Source organism: Neolamprologus multifasciatus, chromosome 13 (genome assembly GCF_963576455.1).
Source record: "Neolamprologus multifasciatus chromosome 13, fNeoMul1.2, whole genome shotgun sequence".
NCBI classification, from domain to species: Eukaryota; Metazoa; Chordata; class Actinopteri; order Cichliformes; family Cichlidae; genus Neolamprologus; species Neolamprologus multifasciatus.
In genome coordinates, this window is record NC_140451.1 from 4,145,792 (window position 1) to 4,166,431 (window position 20,640).

Here is a 20,640-nt window from a genome sequence, read left to right on the forward strand (position 1 = left end):
AAGCAGAAATATTATAATTTAGCAGAAATACTATATTAAGCAGAAATACTATAAAAAGCAGAAATATTATAAAAAGCAGAAATACTATAATTTAGCAGAAATACTATATTAAGCACAAATCCTATAAAAAGCAGAAATACTATAATTTAGCAGAAATACTATATTAAGCAGAAATACTATAATTTAGCAGTAATACTATATTAAGCAGAAATACTACAATTTAGCAGAAATACTATAATTAAGCAGAAATACTATATTAAGCAGAAATACTATATTAAGCACAAATCCTATAAAAAGCAGAAATACTATCATTTACCAGAAATACTATATTAAGCACAAATCCTATAAAAAGAAGAAATACTATAAAAAGCAGGAATACTATAATTTAGCAGAAATACCATATTAAGCAGAAATACCATATTAAGCAGAAATACTATAAGAAGCAGAAATACTATAATTTAGCAGAAATACTATATTAAGCAGAAATACTATAAAAAGCAGAAATATTATAAAAAGCAGAAATACTATAATTTAGCAGAAATACTATATTAAGCACAAATCCTATAAAAAGCAGAAATACTATAATTTAGCAGAAATACTATATTAAGCAGAAATACTATAATTTAGCAGTAATACTATATTAAGCAGAAATACTACAATTTAGCAGAAATACTATAATTAAGCAGAAATACTATATTAAGCAGAAATACTATATTAAGCACAAATCCTATAAAAAGCAGAAGGGTTAGGGTAGGGTTAGGGTTAAATGGACTGGTTCTTATATAGCGCTTTTCTACTCTGTCCGAGCACTCAAAGCGCTTTATACAGCTAATTCATTCACCCAATCACACCCATTCACACAAGCACTTCTAATCTTAAGTGCTAAGTATCTATCTCATACACATTCACACGCCGATGGATGCATCGGAGAGCAACATGGGGTTAGTATCTTGCCCAAGGATATTTGGCATGCAGACTGGAGCAGCCTGGGATTGAACCACTGACCTTCTGGTTAGTGGCTGATCCGCTCTGCCACCTGAGCTACAGCCACCCCGATTAGGGGTTAGGGTTAGGGGGGTTAGGGTTAGGGTAGGGTAGGGTTAGGGGAAGGGGACTGAGCCTGCCACCTCTGTGAGGCAGGAAACGCACGGGCCATCCCTCCCGAAGGAAACCCACCCTGCTGGATGTCCCGATTACGGGAAAGCCTCCGCCTTTTCCCATATCGGACAACGGTCCAATCACCTGAGGCCATCCGGTCCTCAGTTTTAAATCAATGTGTGTGCTTTTGTTAAGTGTTTTATACTGTTGTAGTTTCTGTGTTTTGGGTTCGCCTTTGGTATCTAAATAATTATAACTCCAATGTGAGTTTTTATGAGGCGAGAAATCAATATATAAATTGAAAAAGAAAGAAAAAAAATATTTAAAAAAGAAAAAAAATTAAAGAGAAATTAAAAAAGGTGTTTTTATTAATTAATTAGATCAAAAAAATGGTGTGCCGTACGCGCAACGTTTCGACCCTATGAGGGTCTTCCTCAGGCGCTTGGCACACAAAGAGCTAAACAAATGAGGCTGCAATGCACAAGGCTGTGGCTACTGATGTTCACTCCTCAGAGTCCAGAGTCGAAATGAGCTCCAGGCTGACTCCACCTCCCTTTATACCCTTCCCTCTGTGTGTGGTTTTTTTTGTTTTTAACCAAACCTTTTCGGTTGTCTGCTATTGAAGCCTATATTATCATTTGTATATAAACCGTTTTTAAGATTCTAGTGTACATATGAATTTGAATATTGTGGAATCCCTTGTTTTTAATATTTAATGCTTTTAACTGTATTTGTTTTGTGTAAATATTATTTGTGTAAATAAACTGTTTTTTAACATTTTGCCCTATTATAAGCCTTCTTAAATATAATTATGTTAATGTTCTACGCTATGAAATCGTATTATAAAGAAATGCTGTTTTTAATTTGCTGTTTTTAACATTTTACGTGATTCCACGGTTTTTAATGTAGAAATCATTTTTAATTCCAAGAAAAACATTTCACAATCCATTTTTATTATGTGAAGGGTTTCCAAAATGAAGGTTTTGTGTTATGGCCCCCAGGTTAGGGTTAGAATTAAGCTAGGGGAGGGGGTATGGTTAGGGTTAGGGGTTAGGGTTAGGATGGGGAAGGAGTATGGTTAGGGGGTTAGGGTTAGGGGTTAGGGTTAGGGTTAGGGGTTAGGGTTAGGGGGTTAGGGGTTAGGGTTAGGGGTTAGGGTTAGGGGTTAGGGTTAGGGGTTAGGGTTAGGGGTTAGGGTTAGGGTTAGGGGTTAGGGGTTAGGGTTAGGGTTAGGGTTAGGGGTTAGGGTTAGGGTTAGGGGTTAGGGTTAGGGGTTAGGGTTAGGGTTAGGGGGTTAGGGTTAGGGGTTAGGGTTAGGGTTAGGGTTGGGGTTAGGGTTAGGGTTAGGGGTTAGGGTTAGGGTTAGGGGGTTAGGGTTAGGGTTAGGTTAGGGTTAGGGTTAGAGGGGGTTAGGGTTAGGGGTTAGGGTTAGGGTTAGGGGTAAGGGGTTAGGGTTAGGGTTATACACACATATTTGTGGCTTTCTCTTATACAATTCAAGATCCCCGTGCTGGGCAAAAAGGTTTTGAAGCTGTTTGAGCCAAGATTTTCAAGTTATTCACATAATGAAAACCTATACTTTGTTTCGGCCGCATTCCCCCATTCAAATGCATGTAATCGTAGGAAACGCACTGTCTTGACGAAATAAAGCGTTTTTGTACAACTTCATAAAAATAGCTGTAAGTGTTGATAGAAGAAGCAGACACACATATTTATTGCGTTATCTTATACAATTCAAGATCCCCGTGCTGGGCAAACAGGTTTTGAAGCTGTTTGAGCTAAGATTTTCAAGTTATTCACATAATGAAAACCTATACTTTGTTTTGGGCGTATTCCCCCATTCAAATGCATGTAATCGTAGGAAACGCACTGTCTTGACGAAATAAAGCGTTTTTGTCCAACTTCATATAAATAGCTGTAAGTCTTGATAGAAGAAGCATACACACATATTTGTGGCTTTCTCTTATACAATTCAAGATCCCCGTGCTGGGCAAACAGGTTTTGAAGCTGTTTGAGCCAAGATTTTCAAGTTATTCACGTAATGAAAACCTATACTTTGTTTCGGCCGCATTCCCCCATTCAAATGCATGTAATCGTAGGAAACGCACTGTCTTGACGAAATAAAGCGTTTTTGTACAACTTCATAAAAATAGCTGTAAGTGTTGATAGAAGAGTCAGACACACATATTTATTGCGTTATCTTATACAATTCAAGATCCCCGTGCTGGGCAAACAGGTTTTGAAGCTGTTTGAGCCAAGATTTTCAAGTTATTCACATAATGAAAACCTATACTTTGTTTCGGCAAAATTCACCCATTCAAATGCATGTAATCGTAGGAAACGCACTGTCTTGACGAAATAAAGCGTTTTTGTACAACTTCATAAAAATAGCTGTAAGTCTTGACAGAAGAGTCAGACACACATATTTACGGCGTTATCTTATACAATTCAAGATCCCCGTGCTGGGCAAACAGGTTTTGAAGCTGTTTGAGCCAAGATTTTCAAGTTATTCACATAATGAAAACCTATACTTTGTTTTGGCAAAATTCCCCCATTCAAATGCATGTAATCGTAGGAAACGCACTGTCTTGACGAAATAAAGCGTTTTTGTACAACTTCATAAAAATAGCTGTAAGTGTTGATAGAAGAAGCATACACACATATTTACGGCGTTATCTTATACAATTCAAGATCCCCGTGCTGGGCAAACAGGTTTTGAAGCTGTTTGAGCCAAGATTTTCAAGTTATTCACATAATGAAAACCTATACTTTGTTTCGGAAAAATTCCCCCATTCAAATGCATGTAATCGTAGGAAACGCACTGTCTTGACGAAATAAAGCGTTTTTGTACAACTTCATAAAAATAGCTGTAAGTCTTGACAGAAGAGTCAGACACACATATTTACGGCGTTATCTTATACAATTCAAGATCCCCGTGCTGGGCAAACAGGTTTTGAAGCTGTTTGAGCTAAGATTTTCAAGTTATTCACATAATGAAAACCTATACTTTGTTTTGGGCGAATTCCCCCATTCAAATGAATGTAATCGTAGGAAACGCACTGTCTTGACGAAATAAAGCGTTTTTGTACAACGTCATATAAATAGCTGTAAGTCTTGATATAAGAAGCATACACACATATTTGTGGCTTTCTCTTATACAGTTCAAGATCCCCGTGCTGGGCAAAAAGGTTTTGAAGCTGTTTGAGCTAAGATTTTCAAGTTATTCACATAATGAAAACCTATACTTTGTGTCGGGCGAGAACTCCATTCAAATGCATGTAATAGCGAGAAACGCACTAACGTGGTGAAATAAAGCGTTTTTCATCAGCTTCATAGAGATAGCTGTAACATAAATATGGCTTTGCCTTATAGAATTCTGCATCTCCATGCTGGGGAATAGGATTTGCAGCTTTTTGAGCTAAGATGTTCAAGTTATTCACAAATGAAAACCTATACTTTGTGTCGGGCGAGAACTCCATTCAAATGCATGTAACAGTGAGAAACGCACTGATGTGGTGAAATAAAGCGTTTTTCATCAACTTCATAGAGATAGCTGTAATTTTTGATAAGAGACTCAGACACACATATTTATGGCTTTCCCTTATAGAATTCCTCATCTCCATGATGGGAAAAAAGGTTTTGCAGCTTTTTGAGCTAAGATGTTCAAGTTATTCACAAATGAAAACCTATACTTTGTGTCGGGCGAGAACTCCATTCAAATGCATGTAAATTGTAAGAAACGCACTAACGTGGTGAAATAAAGTGTTTTTCAACTTTATGGCTAAGCCTTATAGAATTCGTCATCTCCATGCTGGGAAAAAAGGTTTTGCTGCAGGTGCTAATTGTTTTGAGTTACAAGTAATTAAGGCTGATGTTGCAAAGTTTGATAATAGAATCTGAACCTGGTAATGTTCAGGGCTGCAGTACACGTGTAAAGATGAGTCTGCTTGTATGACATCATATGTGCCTTTGTGTAACTCAGTGGCAAATAAATTGGGTACCATAGCTCCATATGCCATTAGTTACTTTACAAGTGTAAGGAAAAGCAGAAGGACTTGTTTTTGGTTAAGACCAGTTAAAATGATGAATGTCTTTCATTCAGTTTCCTTGCTTGGTTTAGACACTAACTGGGCGAGCGAGGAGGACGACCACGTGGTAGCCAGAGGAGAATATGACTTTACAGCTGCTTCTCAGGAGGAGCTTTCTATGCAAGCTGGAGAGATGCTCAACCTCGCTCCTAAAGGTGATGAGCTTTTTACTGGCTGCGGGACATTTGATTCTGAGTGCTTTGACCCAAAACCTTCTATTTTTGTTTTCCTTATCTTAGAAATAACAGATGAGGGCTCTTCTTTTGTGTGAGCGTGCCCCATGTTTACAACTATCTCCCTCGTGTTTAGAGCTACAGCCCCGTGTGCGTGGCTGGCTCCTGGCCAGCGTGGACAGTGAGACCACCGGCTCGTCCCAGCAAACTACGTTAAGATCCTCAGCAAGAGAAGAGACCACCGGGCCACAGATGTGGAGAGGCTCGCTCAGGCCCAGCAGGCAAACACGCAGGCACCCCAAACAACCTCAGCTGCACAAATCTGTGCCTCTCCTGCAGCCCATAAACGTACAGCATCTACCCGCATCATGTACAGTACATGAATGACCCGTCTCGTCAGATTCATTAGGCTCAGCTGTGTCCCCCTCCTGTGTTTCCTCGTTTCCCTCTGTGTGTATTTATAGTAGTGATGGCCAAACATAGCTTTCTGAAGCTTGTGTTGAAAAACGATTCATTACTGGAAGCTTTTTAACACAGTCCGCTGTGGTGACATCTGGTGGTCAAAAATATGAAGAGCAGCTTGAATCTACAAAAAAACTGAACTGCTTCATTATGATTGCCCAATCTGCAGAGTGGAATTCACAATTCACAATTGGACGTCACTGATCACGTGACTGTGGCCAAATGAATCAAGCATCGACAGAGTGCTTCTGAAGCGGTGTGTTGGTGTTTTCGACACACGCGCCGGAGCGTCAGCTTCAAGCGGGCCATCACGAATTTATAGCATTCGTCCTCTTGTGTGCGTTACTGGTCCGTCTGTGTTCCTCCATGCTGTTTTTCCTGCTTGTCATCCTTCGTGTTTTAACTCCATTCCCTCGTGTCCAGGTTTCTTATTTGGTTCTCAGCTTTCCCAGTTTAGGTTTTCCTAGTTTTGTTTCTCGCCTCCCTCGCCTTTGTTTGTATGTCACTCTCCATAAATAAAGCTCACTCACATCAGCAGTGCCTGCATCTTGGGTCCTCCATTCATATCTCAACACGCAAACCCTGACATTTATTGTGTAGTTACATACTTCTAGGAAGTGCTGACAAAATATGAAATTATGATGCTATTTATGTAGAGGCACAGTACCAACACAGAACAGCGGGGACACGGAACCAAAACCTAAGAACTAACAAAGACACATCAAGAAATCAAAGATTAATAAAACAAAACAGAAAACACTGAGCCAGCGACCCAGGACCGTGACATTCAGTTTCTCAAGGAGTAATCAAAGCAAACATTTTTTTCTTTTTATGAATAAGAGATTTCCTTTATGGGTTACGTGATGGTGTAAGTTCCAGCACAGCTCATTTAGTTTGCAGAAGTGCTCCGAGGCCCCTATGAAACACATGATTGAAAGAATCTAATAAATTAGAGGGGTGCAGTAGCTGTAGTATGACTTTTTGTTCTCCTGCTGCATGACGACTTTACTTTTTTCTTTTTTTTGGGAGGAAGTTGACATCTCAGTCCATTGTGACGTGCAGATCTTTGACTGGCTTATGAACTCCGTCAGGAGGAACTCAGCAGGAGAGGGAAACAAGGACAAACAAACCCGGCTTGGTAAAAAGGAACAAGAACAGAAAAAATCAACATCATTACACATCCCTGAGCTGTCATTTACACCACCTGTGGCGCTTGATTTATTGGTCACTAAACGTGGTGTTTGGTGCGTCACTGGCTGCGTGTTCTGTGTTATTTGTCCGTCGTGGGGTTTGAGCATTGATATTTGACATCACAGCAGAGAGACTGGATGTGATGTCAGAACCCTCTAAATCATGTAATTTACAGATATTTAATTCCAGTGATTTGACTGCATCATTGTGTCTTTGAGTTATGACCCAAACTCTCTTTCAACTTTGTGAATAAATTCACGTCCCCCTGTGACCTCATAATTACACCACAGTTCAGATGGCATGAATGAGTCATGAGGTGACACCAACAGTGACAACATCAGCAGTGACATCACTAAAGTTGCCAGGTGAGTCCATAAATAGAACCTGTGACGTGGAGCAGGTACCGCCGTTTTGGACGATGCCACAACGCAGGTATAGACGCAAACGTGCGAGGTCTTCTCGCCCCGCTCGCAGACGCAGGAGAGCCCACAAGGCCTCGGGTGTCCGCAGACGTGGGAGAAGATACCGTCGCAGACATTAGACAATCTCAAAAAACATGTAGGATGAACATCAAAACTGTGGTCCAATCAAGTTTTTTTTAGATAATATATGTTGTTGTTGTTTTGTGTGTGTTTGTTATCAATGTTGTGAAAAAAGTTAAGCTTAGTAAGCCATCAAGCACTGATTACTCGTAGAAGAGCACCAATAGGAGATAGAACTAATTAGAAGGTGTTATTATTCAGTCTGTACATCAAATAGAAGGCACTAACCACAAGGTGATCTTCAATGCATCTCTGTGTGAATGTGAACAGGGCGAGAAGACCCCCACTGACTGCATGTCTTTAGACTGTGGGAGGAAGCTGGAGAGAACATGCAGACTCCACACAAAGACCCCGGCCTGATGGGGTTAGGGTCCTGAGTTTGATACCCCAAACTGAACAGAGGAAGGGATGGGTGATGTTCATGTGTGCCCAGGTGTATGATGTGGCTCTTTGCGGTGACACAGTAAAAAATGTGGCTGTTTGTCTGTGACTGGTTGGCTGCCCCAGCCCTGGCCCTTCATGTATTTCAGTAATGTCTTTTTCTCCCGTCTCCTCCTCTCGTTTACATGTTTTGCCCTTGTGACCCATTCCTTCTGTCACGTGTGTTTTCCCCCCAGCCATCATGTTCTGTTTGTGCTTAGTTATGTCCATGTCTCATCTCTAGTCCTCTTTTCCCTCTGTATGTATTCACAGTGTACGTGTTCCTCGTCGGTTCGTCATGCTAAGTCTGCGTGTCTTATTCCGTCATGTGTCATGTATCACTCCAAATCTCACTGACTTTAACTGATAATAACTGTTTGCTGAGTTTTATGTCTAAAAGGTATTGCACAATCGCCTCTAGTAGAGGATCAGGTTTGTTTTCCACTGATAATGGATTTTAACATGACTGACCAATGATTGTGGAGCACGTCCATGTAGGATCTTATAAATACAACGAGCAAACTTAAATGTTTTAAAATGTTCAAAACTTAATATATTATATTTCTGACGTATGACGGAAGAAAAAAGTTTCATATTTTAAAAAAATCCAATTTCATATGATCAAATTTATGTCAAAAAGTTCATATTTATTCCTCCTATGTCATGTGTGAGTACTGTACTGTAAATGTCATATATATCAGATGATACTGATAACCTAATGCTAATAACTATGCAGAGGTCTCTAGGCCTCGACTTTTATGGAGCATGTGAAGTTTGGGGCAGAGTGGACAAAGAAAGGTTTCTCAGCAGGTTCAACAGGTTGCTACAACACAGGCCGATGAAGTATTGCACTCACTCATCCAAACTGGCAAACATGTAACATACACCCTAAGACTGATCCTGCTTTTTACTCCTTTGCTATGATTTAATTTGATATTATGTAGCCTTGGAGACAGTTTGCATAGATTAGAATGTTAGATTCCTGTGATGTCATCAATGCCCGATGTTTTCTTTTAATGTCTTGTGATAGTTCTAAGTGCAGACAAAGTCAGAGTTCAAGTGAGTTTAGTCCAATTTTGATCCAGTTTCTGACATGTGGTCAAAATCTTGGCCGACCTTTACCACACCACGTGCTGTGGGTGTGCGTAAATATCTAGGTGAGTAAAGTCCTTTACCTTTTAAATTCATCTTAATTTGGGGCTTTTACTTCAGGTGTTTTGATTCAGTCATAACCAAGTGATCTTTTACAAACTGCAGACCGCCACACTGATCCCTGGTTCCTCGGGATAGAGGACAGGACGTCAGATGGGCGAATCAAGAGCTCCAAACGGAAAGATTGTGCCACAGAAAGACTGGAAAAAGCTTCCCAAAGAAGCAAGGACAGCAAAAGTCCGGTTGGCCTCAGCCATCTTGTCTTGGAGAAGTGAGACATTCAGAGATTTTTTGTTTTATAGTTATTGATCATCTGTAGGCCTGTGTGGAGTTCAGAGGTCTAATTGGTTTTGGTTTTTGCAGCTGCTTTCAGAAAGAAGAGCAGCAAAGGAAAGTCAAGCAGCGATGGAACAAAACAACCACGCAGTAAAAAGAGCAAGACATCAAGCTCACAGGAGGAGGCCAGCTGCTCCGTCTATGAGTCAGATACACACAGCACATACAAAAGTCACACTAAAGGTAAGAAGTACATAGGTAAGTTCACACCACACCTGCAGTGATAGAGCCTCTTTCCCAAGCTCTCAGAGTTTAGCTGGTATCCATCTGCTAATCACTAGGAAGCTTCTAACAAAGACTGTATGAATGTGTACATTGAGGCAAAGTCAGCTTTCCTACATACAACTAATCACAACCCCTGTGTTTGTTTTGTCTCTCTGTAGAGGACTTTGAAGAAAAATACAAAGAGCAGGATAAGCTGGGTGAAGGAGGCTTTGGGACTGTCTTCATTGGAAAACGCAGAGAAGACAATTTCCCAGTATGGCTTCTTATGTGTGCACTTTACAATTCTTCTAGTTCCCCCTGTTCTCTTTTTCTAAAACACATTTTCTCTGTAATGCAGGTGGTGATTAAGCATGTTGCTCAGTTTTTAGTCAGCTACCTACCAGTGGTAAGAAATGTTTGTCTTTTTCTGTTTTTTTCCCCCAGCGTGTACCTCAAACAGCCTAATGTTTGAACACTGACCTTGATGTTCTGTTTCTCAAGCTTCTTAATGGTAAAATTCCCAAGAAGGTGGCATTGCTAATAATAGTGGGGGCAGGACCAGAGGCTATGAGCAGCAATTTGACGCCTGCTTAAAACGACTGGTATGACTTGGAAGACGAACTCATTATGGTCTTTGAAAGGCCAAAAAAACATAGACTTGGAAGCCTACCTGGCAAACAGAAGAACCTTTGTGCACGAGAGGGAGGTTAAGGTCAGCGAGTGGCAAGATAACATATATGGCAAACTTTAATGGATAATGTAAATCTGATTATTTGAACGTATTTTTCATTTGTCTGTCTGGTCATAATGAGACAGCTGGTACATGCAGCCGCTGAAATGCAATCCAAGGGTGTCTACCATCGAGACATTAAGCCAGAAAACATTGTGTTTGACACATCGCCTGATTATCCAGCATTTCTATGTGTCAAATTCATCGATTTTGGTATTGGAGTCCCTTTTAGACCAGAAGCAGTCACACGAAGAAATGGTAGGTCATCAGCCTCACTGTTTAAATGTCCTTGCCTGCCCACAGGCTTAGTGTCCACGCGCTCAGTGTCCACATGAATTCCTTACCATGAATAATTACTCTCTGGATTTCAGGGACCAAATCAGCCGCTGTAAACTGGCAGGACTTTAATGCCACCACAGCAGATTGCGTCACAGTTTTGCAGCTACCTGGCAAGTAATCACTTGCCTTAAAAGTGTCGCCAGTCCCCTAGGCAACATGTGAAAGTGTTCCAGTGTGTACATCTGATCTGGGACCGCTGCAATCTTCGACTGCGCCTCCAGCTGACCCGATGTCCACATCATGGGGGAGGTAAGCATTGGAGGTGGCGTTAGATAGGGAGGGTGATGCGTCAGTGAGTGCTTATCAGTATCAGTATATGTATGTGTGTGCGTGTCCAGAGTTCAGCTGAGACAGTGTCCTTCGCCCCACCAGGCTAAGGAAACAGTCTTCCAGCCAACCCAGGTGGCCTTGAAGGGAATGGGAAGGAACAGACTCAACACAGTCGTTATCAGGGAGTTTTTGTTCGGCTCCAGCCTTGAGCCCACAGCTGGCGCTGAAGGGGTAGCCGCATTATGATGGTTTTCTTTTGCAAACAACTCATGAGAATTTCAAGCTGTTTTTAACACTCCGACACTGGTCTCTCAATCTCCCGTTAATAGCTGCGAGTTTCTCCATGATGTTATTAGCCGTCGATTCCGTGGTCTTGTCACTCTTTTGCTCACATAGCAGATTCTGAGACCTCACGACCGCAACCAACTGATCCGAGATGTAATCCAGCTTCCGCCCAGAGATGTTGTTCTGAGTTGATTCTTTCCTGATGTAATCCAACATACATACGCTCAGAGGTGTTATTCTGAGCATTCACTGCAGTCGTAAGCGCCTCCAAGCTCTTAACCATGCTGCCTTCAGTGAGCCCTTTCTGAGAAGTCGCACCTTTCGTTCCAATCCCAGCGGGCAGCCTTGTGGGGGTTTGAACAGCCGGTTACGCTCTCTTAATTCTCCGATAAGCCAGGGCCAAGCCAGCTCCGATCAGCAAGAACCCTGTTATCAAGGTTCCGAATAGGTAGATATCTTCAGCGTCCTCGATCGACAGTCCCGCCAGGCACACGATCCTCTGCCACCCATCCATCGTGTATCCGGCAGGGAAAGTACCTCCAGGGCACTCAGGTTCTCCTGAGCCCAGACTTCTCGTTAAAGGGTGTCAATAGCATTCAGAGACCAGTTGATCAAATCCATAATTCTCTTTTAGGTTTTAGACACAGACTGTGAGAGAGTGTTCCAGGGAAAGTAATCCAAAAAAGACACGAGACTAGACAAGGACATAAGAACTAGCAGGGAAGACAAGGGAGAGGAGAAAAAGTGCGTCCGCCTCCTCCGAGAGCCAAAGAAATGAAAATGTTTGATGCTGTGGTGATACTCTAAGTCAGTACTGTACTCTGGCTGTTTCAGAGTTTTCACAGTCACTGCTTTCAGGTGTCTCCATCCAGTCACATCTCCCAACACGATGACTTCTTTTCTTTTGGTTCCCTCAACGTGGGAAGTGGTCCCCCAGTGGTCAACAGGTAGGTCTTTCACGAGGTGTAGTACGGTGGCCCCTAGAGACAAAGCATGTACAAACTCCAAAACACTTACAAACTCCAAAACACTTACAAAATTCAAAACACATGCAAACTACAAAACACAACGGAAGTGCTCCAGGACGCTAGGGGCAGTGTTGAGCTTGAATTGCAAAATAAACGGCAAGTTTGTTGCAAACACATGGGCTGTATGGGACGGTCTAGTCTCCGTCGCGCTGCCCAGGTTGCCTAGCAACCATGATACTAACCGCTGGAAACGTGTCATACAATTTTGTTTGACAGAAATGAGAACATATTTTGTTCATTTGTTTGTTTGTTTCTACATGATCTTTGTGTGATTTGATAAGTATCTGAGGCTGAGACGACAGGACTGTAAAACATGATTTTTGGCCTTCATTTCTGTACTGAACGGTCATTTTAAAATTAGCTAGTAAATAACAATTAGCTAATGTTGTTCATGAGACTAAAGTAATATCACTTTGGTAATGTAAATATAATATGGCCAATATTATAGTTATTATATTAATCATTATTAGCTATTACAGCAGTGAACATGAACTCTGTGTCAAATACTGAGCTTCAATACAGATTCAAGTTGGGGTTATTTATGTCTTATCACCTTAAATCGTCACTCAAAGAGAAGTATCTTTGACAGTGTATATATAGGTGTATCATATATAAGAGACAAATGTTGTTCCTTCAGTATGTTTGCATAACTAAATTTGGCTCAATGCTTACATATATGTGTAAAAAGAAAATGTACGAGCTGTGAAAACTGTTTCTGATAAAATGAAGAGTATATTAAATATTCATTTATTGGGTAAGAAAATCATACCATGTCATAACTGCTTTAAGTCATACAGAATAAATATCAGAGCCTTAAACTGGCTGACTTCTACTAAATGGGTCAAACTGGGCAGAAAGTATACAAACACATATCATCCTTATAGAATATGATGTAACACTATAGATCAACTTACCTCAGAATATATAAAGCATATAAACAATTACAGCATTATGATGCAACAAACACAGCAGTACTACTAATCCAAAATACTCAGCTTCATAGAACTGAAACAAACATTTATTTTTAGCTCCATTCTGCTGCTGATACATACTTTAGGTTTCTGAATATTAAACTTTCATAGTGTGTAACTTGAAGGCCCTGAGTACTTTCTCCCACACTGAAAACACTGGAATGATAAAACTATTTGAACATTACCTAATAAGACTGATTCAGGACAGACAAATAGTTATGCTAAACTTTTATAGCAGTCCTTCACAAACAGGGAACAGTCTGTCTATTCTCTCTGTCTGTCAGCTGATGCTGGCTCTTCCTCCTCCTCTTCCTCCTCCTCTTCCTCACACACTGCTGAGTTTGTCCTGGTGGATCATCAGGGGTGCAAAGCCTCACAGATGATGTGCAGCAGTGGGTCCCTCAGTCTGTCCTCACTCTGGACACTTGCAGTTGTCACACATGGAAATCAAATGTGTGATAAGCTGCAGGATTCAAACACAAGTGTAACTTATAAATACATGTTCATACTTTTATTACACAATCAGAGAGAAAGAAACAGAGAGAGAGTGGAGGTCAGACAGACAGGTGACAGTCTCATGTGTTTACACTGCTACAAAACAGCACAAAAGAAGGAGGATTTAGTGTTTGTGTTATTACGAGTGCTAAACAAGAAGAGTTCCCAGCTGGTACAGTGGACACATGTGTGACTCCTGTGATTTAAGCATCTTTCTTTCAGCGTAACGAGTGAACCGTCAGCTCGTTCAAACACACGTTAAAGTCCGTGTGGCTCGACACCACCGAACAGAGGCAGCAATTTAACATAGCTAACATTAACAGTGCAGTGAATCCTGCTTGTGCCATGATATTCAGGACTGCAAACCGAGCAGCATCACTGAATTTCAGCTTGTTGTGTTTGTGGATATATGACTGACTTTAATTATCCATAAAATCATCACATTCTTTGTAAGATTAAGGCCGACTGTTGAATGGCGTATATTTTGAAGTAAAGGCTTTAAAACCAAGTTAGTACAAACATCACTAATGTCACATAGCTTTCCCGACATGTGGCCAACAGTAATGTTTTAATGTTCTTCATTATTAAACATTTGCGCATAAATAAGTGACATAATATTCATTACTTACTTTTGAAAGTTTACTCTTCGGCCGCTCCATTTTTTTCCTAAAAATTACCTACACCACCGCCGCGCTATGAAGTCTGGGATATGTTGGGCCATAAAAGCTACAGCGACCCATCCTTAAAATTCAGGGAAATGAAGGACGCATTTGAGGGCCGCATTTCGAGCAGCCTTTGAATTGGGACAGCCTTCATCGCGTCGCTGTGACGTGGGCTGCAGACCCTGGCTGTGTCCTTCAAAAGAGACTCTACACCAGGGGTGTCAAACTCCAGGCCTCAAGGGCCGGTGTCCTGCAGGTTTTAGATCTCACCCTGGGTCAACACACCTGAATCAAGTGATCAGTTCATTACCAGGCCTCTGGAGAACTTCAAGACATGTTGAGGAGGTAATTTAGCCATTTAAATCAGCTGTGTTGGATCAAGGACACATCTAAAACCTGCAGGACACCGGCCCTCGAGGCCCGGAGTCCGACACCTGTACTCTACGCGTTCTCAAACGAGGCTCAAAAGGCAAGGTTAGGGAAGCCCTGAACTTGGCCTTATCAGTGAGAGATCGGGCCACGTAAGCTTTATGAACTCCATTGGCAGATGATACTCTGGCTTAGTGGGTGGATCCACTATGCATGTGGCAGGTAGGACTACGTTTTTAAGAGCGTGATACATGGGAGAAATGCTGTGGCATGCACTTATTTCAAGCAACAATCAATTATTTCAAGCAACAATCAAGCAATATCCACCAGCCAAGTGACCAATCCAACACCAGCAGTTGGCTCAAACAGACTCCAACGAACGTTCATGAAAAGTGGGAACTTCTGCCAAACCACGTGGCCTAATGGACAAGGCGTCTGACTTCGGATCAGAAGATTGAGGGTTCGAGTCCCTTCGTGGTTGGTTGTGAGTCCTTGAGGAGCAGGCATGCGTTCCCAGTTTTTTCGCAGCAGGCCAGCCTCGGATCCTTTATGTCATCCAAAATTGCTACGCTGTTGTCAATTTCATGTCCTTCAACAGAGACTACGAGTTCTCAAACGAGGCTCGAATGGCCAGGTTGGGGACTGAAGCCATGAACTTGGCCTTATCAGTGCCAGGCTCGAGTCATCTTGGCTTAGAAAGAACCATAGAAAAAGTCAATAACATGCCATGACCTCAAGCGACACGGGTGAAAAAATTTCGACTTGGAAGCATGCTGTTGGTGGAACTCCACCTGGAAAAGATCCAGTGTGCTCTGTTTTACTCCCCGTTGAAGGCATGTGTTGGAGTTTGTTCAAAAAACAGCCATGCCGCTATACTTGAAGCATTTTCATTAGGAAACACAGTGCTTTCGACTGTTTTCATATTTTAGTCTACTAAAGTATTCAATTCAATTCAATTCAATTTTATTTATATAGCGCCAAATCACAACAAAAGTCGCCTCAAGGCGCTTCATAGATATAGAGAAAAGCCCAACAATCATATGACCCCCTATGAGCAAGCACTTTGGCGACAGTGGGAAGGAAAAACTCCCTTTTAACAGGAAGAAACCACCGGCAGAACCAGGCTCAGGGATGGGTGGCCATCTGCTGCGACCGGTTGGGGTGAGAGAAGGAAGACAGGATAAAAGACATGCTGTGGAAGAGAGACAGAGGTTAATAACAGATATGATTCAATGCAGAGAGGTCTGTTAATACATAGTGAGCGAGAAAGGTGACTGGAAAGGAAAAACTCAATGCATCATGGGAATCCCCCGGCAGCCTACATCTATTGCAGCATAACTAAGGGAGGATTCAGGGTCACCTGGTCCAGCCCTAACTATATGCTTTAGCAAAAAGGAAAGTTTTAACCCTAATCTTCAAAGTAGAGATAGTGTCTGTCTCCCGAATCCAAACTGGAAGCTGGTTCCACAGAAGAGGGGCCTGAAAACTGAAGGCTCTCCCTCCCATTCTACTTTTAAATACTCTAGGAACAACAAGTAGGCCTGCAGAGCGGGAGCGAAGTGCTCTAATAGGGTAATATGGTACTACAAGGTCATTAAGATAAGATGGGGCCTGATTATTTAAGACCTTGTATGTGAGGAGCAGGATTTTGAATTCCATTCTGGATTTAACAGGAAGCCAATGAAGGGAAGCCAAAACAGGAGAAATATGCTCTCTCTTTCTAGTCCCTGTCAGTACTCTTGCTGCAGCATTTTGGATTAGCTGAAGGCTTTTCAGTGAGTTTTTTGGACATCCTGATAATAATGAATTACAGTTGTCCAGCCTGGAAGTAATAAATGCATGAACTAGTTTTTCAGCGTCACTCTGAGACAGGATATTTCTAATTTTAGAGATGTTGCGCAAATGGAAGAACGCAGTCTTACATATTTGTTTAATATGTGCATTGAAGGACATATCCTGGTCAAAAATGACTCCAAGGTTCCTCACAGTGTTACTGGAGGCCAAGGTAATGCCATCCAGAGTAAGAATCTGGTTAGATACCATATTTCTAAGCTTTTCAGCGCCGAGTACAATGACCTCAGTTTTATCTGAATTAAGAAGCAGAACGTTAGCGGCCATCCAGGTCTTTATGTCTTTAAGACATTCCTGCAGCTTAACTAATTGGTGTGTGTTATCTGGCTTCATGGACAGATAGAGCTGGGTGTCATCTGCATAGCAGTGAAAATGTATGCTATGTCTTCTAATGATGCTGCCTAGGGGAAGCATGTATAATGTAAACAGAATTGGTCCTAGCACTGAACCCTGTGGAACTCCATAATTAACCTCAGTGTGTGAAGAGGACTCTCCATTTACATGCACAAATTGGAGTCTATTAGATAGATATGATACAAACCACTGCAGTGCAGTACCTGTAATACCTACAGCATGTTCTAATCGCTCTAATAGGATATTATGGTCAACAGTATCGAATGCTGCACTAAGGTCTAGCAGGACAAGCACAGAGATGAGTCCACTGTCAGAGGCCATAAGAAGATCATTTGTAACCTTCACTAAAGCTGTTTCTGTGCTGTGATGAACTCTGAAACCTGACTGAAACTTTTCAAATAAACCATTCCTCTGCAGATGATCTGTTAGCTGTTTGACAACTACTCTTTCAACGATTTTTGATATGAAAGGAAGGTTGGAGATTGGCCTATAATTAGCTAAGACTGCTGGGTCTAGAGATGGCTTTTTGAGTAAAGGTTTAACTGCAGCCACCTTGAAGGCCTGTGGTACATAGCCGATTATTAGAGATAGGTTGATCATATTTAAGATCGAAGAATTAATTAATGGCAGGACTTCTTTGAGCAGTTTTGTAGGAATGGGGTCTAAAAGACACGTTGATGGTTTGGAGGAAGTAATTACTGAAGTTAACTCAGAAAGATCAATTGGAGAAAAAGAGTTAACTTAACATCAATGGTACTAAGAGTAGGTGTAGATAATATTACATCTGTGGGATGATTATTGGTAATTTTTTCTCTAATGATAAAAATTTTATTTGTGAAGAAGTTCATGAAAGCATTACTAGTTAACGTTAAAGGGATGGTTGGCTCAAAAGAGCTCTGACTTTTTGTCAGCCTGGCTACAGTGCTGAAGAGAAACCTGGGGTTGTTCTTATTTTCTTCAATCAGTGACGAGTAGTATGACTTTGTTAGTTTCTCCAGCCACATTGTTCATCAGCTGAACTGCATAGGTGGCTTCTGATCAGTAGGAGCTTCCAAGAGTTGGCTTTTATTGGTACAGCTTGAAGTAATTTCTTGTAAACACACATTTCTCTTGTGTTCTTAACAGTTCTTCCACCCTCTTTTTTGGTATATTAGTCAACAAAAGGATTGGTTACTCACATGTTGTAGGCTGGTTAGCTCAGCTGGTCAGAGCGTGGTGCTAATAACGCCAAGGTCATGGGTTCAATCCTACGGTGGCCCCTAGAGACAAAGCACTTGCAAACTCCAAAACACATGCAAACCCCAAAATACATGCAAATTCCAAAACACAACGGAAGTGCTCCAGGATGCTAGGGGCAGTGTTGAGCTTTTGTTACCTAGTAACTACACAAGCCAGGAAGTACCAATGACCGGATTTGGACTGTATCCCAATTCAGGGTCAGCAGCCTTAAAGGCCGCATTTTAAGGCCTATTACGTCACAGCGACATGACGAAGGCTGTCCCAATTCAAAGGCTGCTCGAAATGCGGCCCTCAAATGCGTCCTTCATTTCCCTGAATTTTAAGGATGGGTCGGTGTAGCCTTCATGGCCCAACATATCCCAGATTTCATAGCGCGGCGGTGGTGTGGAAAAAAAACGGCGGAAGCGGAGCCGCCGAAGAGTAAACTTTCAGAAGTAAGTACTGAATATTATGTCACTTATTTATGCGCGAATGTTTTTATAATGAAGAACATTAAAACATTACTGTTGGCCACATGTCGGGAAAGTTATGTGACATTAGTGATGTTTGTACTACCTTGGTTTTAAAGCCTTTACTTCAAAATATATGCCGTTCAATAGTTGACTTTACTCTTACAGAGAATCTGATGATTTTATGGATAATTAAAGTCAGTCATATATCCACAAACACAACAAACTGAAATTCAGTGATGCTGCACGGTTTGCAGTCCTGAATATCACGGCACAAGCAGGATTCACTGCACTGTTAATGTTAGCTATGTTATTTTGCTGCCTCTTTTCGGTGGTGTCGAGCCACACGGACTTTAACGTGTGTTTGAACGAGCTGACGGTTCACTCGTTAAGCTGAAAGCTTTAATCACAGGAGTCACACATGTGTCCACTGTACCAGCTGGGAACACTCTTTCGTAATAACACAAACACTGAATCCTCCTTCTCTGGTGCTGTTTTGTAGCAGTGTGTACACCTGAGACTGTCACCTGTCTGTCTGTCCTGCACTCTCTCTCTGTTTCTTTCTCTCTGATTGTGTAATAAAAGTATGAACATGTATTTATAAGTTACACTTGTGTTTGAATCCTGCAGCTTATCACACATTTGATTTCCATGTGTGACAACTGCAAGTGTCCAGAGCGAGGACAGACTGAGGGACCCACTGCTGCACATCATCTGTGAGGCTTTGCACCCCTGATGATCCACCAGGACAAACTCAGCAGTGTGTGAGGAAGAGGAGGAAGAGCCAGCAGCAGCTGACAGATGGAGAGAATAGACAGACTGTTCCCTGTTTGTGAAGGACTGTTAGAAAAGTTTAACATAACTAATTGTCTGTCCTGAATCAGTCTTATTAGGTAATGTTCAAATAATATTATCATTCCAGTGTTTTCAGTGTGGGAGAAAGTACTCAGGGCCTTCAAGTTACACACTATGAAAGGCAGAAACAAGTTTAATGTTCAGAAACCTAAAGTATGTATCAGCAGCAGAATGGAGCTAAAAATAAATGTTTGTTTCAGTTCTATGAAGCTTTGAGTATTTTGGATTAGTAGCACTGCTCTGTTTGTTGCATCATATTGCTGTAATTGTTTATATTCTGAGCTAAGTTGATCTATAGTGTTACATCATATTCTATAAGGATGTTTGTATACTTTCTGCCCAGTTTGACCCATTTAGCAGAAGTCAGCCTGTTTAAGGCTCTGATATCTATTCTGTATGACTTAAAGCAGTTATGACATGGTCTGATTTTCTTACCCAATAAAGGAATATTTAATATATCAGTCTACTCTTCATTTTATCAGAAACAGTTATCCAGCTTGTATAAATATATGTAAGCAATGAGCCAAATTTAGTAATGCCAACATACTGAAGGAATGTTGGACTGTCAAAGATACTTGTCTTTGAGTGAAGATTTAAGGTGATAAGACATATAAATAACTGCAACTTGAATCTGTACTGAAGCTCAGTATTTGACACAGAGTTCATGTTCACTGCTGTAATAACTAATAATGATTAATATAATAACTATAATATTGGCCATATTATATTTACATTACCAAAGTGATATGACTTTAGTCTCATGAAACACATTAGCTAATTGTTATTTATTAACTAATCTTAAATAACTTTTCAGTCCAGAAATGAAGCCCAAAAATCATGTGTTACTGTCCTGTGGTCTCAGCCTCAGATACTTATCAAATCACACAAAGCTCATGTAGAAACAAACAAACAAATGAACAAAATATGTTCTCCTTCATTTCTGTCAAACAAAGTTGTATGACACGTTTCCAGCGGTTAGTATCATGGTTGCTAGGCAACCTGGTAAGCGCGACAGAGACTAGACCGTCCCATACAGACAAACTTGCCGTTTATTTTGCAAATCGAGCTCAACACTGC

At 41.1% G+C, this 20,640-nt stretch overlaps 1 long non-coding RNA gene and 1 other non-coding gene across 2 annotated transcripts; both read left to right on the forward strand.

Moving 5' to 3' along the window:
- The first annotated feature begins 2,231 nt into the window (after positions 1–2,231).
- On the forward strand, positions 2,232–7,588 carry LOC146504872 (uncharacterized). The gene is made up of 2 exons (XR_014877762.1): positions 2,232–2,332; positions 2,859–7,588. It is a non-coding gene; the product is annotated as an uncharacterized LOC146504872 (long non-coding RNA).
- A 7,635-nt stretch (positions 7,589–15,223) lies between these two features.
- trnar-ucg (transfer RNA arginine (anticodon UCG)) lies at positions 15,224–15,296 on the forward strand. The gene has a single exon. It is a non-coding gene; the product is annotated as a tRNA-Arg (tRNA).
- Positions 15,297–20,640: the final 5,344 nt, after the last annotated feature.